Source organism: Nanorana parkeri, unplaced genomic scaffold (assembly GCF_000935625.1).
Source record: "Nanorana parkeri isolate BGI_ZX_2015 unplaced genomic scaffold, ASM93562v1 scaffold3618, whole genome shotgun sequence".
Classification (NCBI taxonomy): Eukaryota; Metazoa; Chordata; class Amphibia; order Anura; family Dicroglossidae; genus Nanorana; species Nanorana parkeri.
In genome coordinates, this window is record NW_017309886.1 from 40,707 (window position 1) to 41,112 (window position 406).

The window sequence follows — 406 nt, forward strand, 5'->3', positions numbered from 1 at the left end:
GGGGGGGAGGGATGGGACGGCACTGATAATGAAGTGTTCATCTCTCCGCAGCTATGACTGCAGCAACCCCATCTTCGGGCAGACCCTGAACCCCCTGAACCACAAGAAGACCCCCGGGGGCTCCTCAGGGGGGGAGGGGGCCCTCATTGCAGGAAGAGGGTCCATCCTGGGCTTTGGCTCCGATATTGGAGGGAGTCTCCGCTTTCCCAGCGCGTTCTGCGGCCTCTGTGGATTCAAACCGACTGGAAACCGTCTCAGGTGCGTCATTATAATGTATATAATCTCTGCGCTGCGATCCCCCAACCAGCCAGCAGAGGGAACCCCAACCCAGCACACCCATCACCATAACATAGGGAGCAACGTTCATTATCTGGTTACAATGACACCTGGAAGTGGGGGGATATAT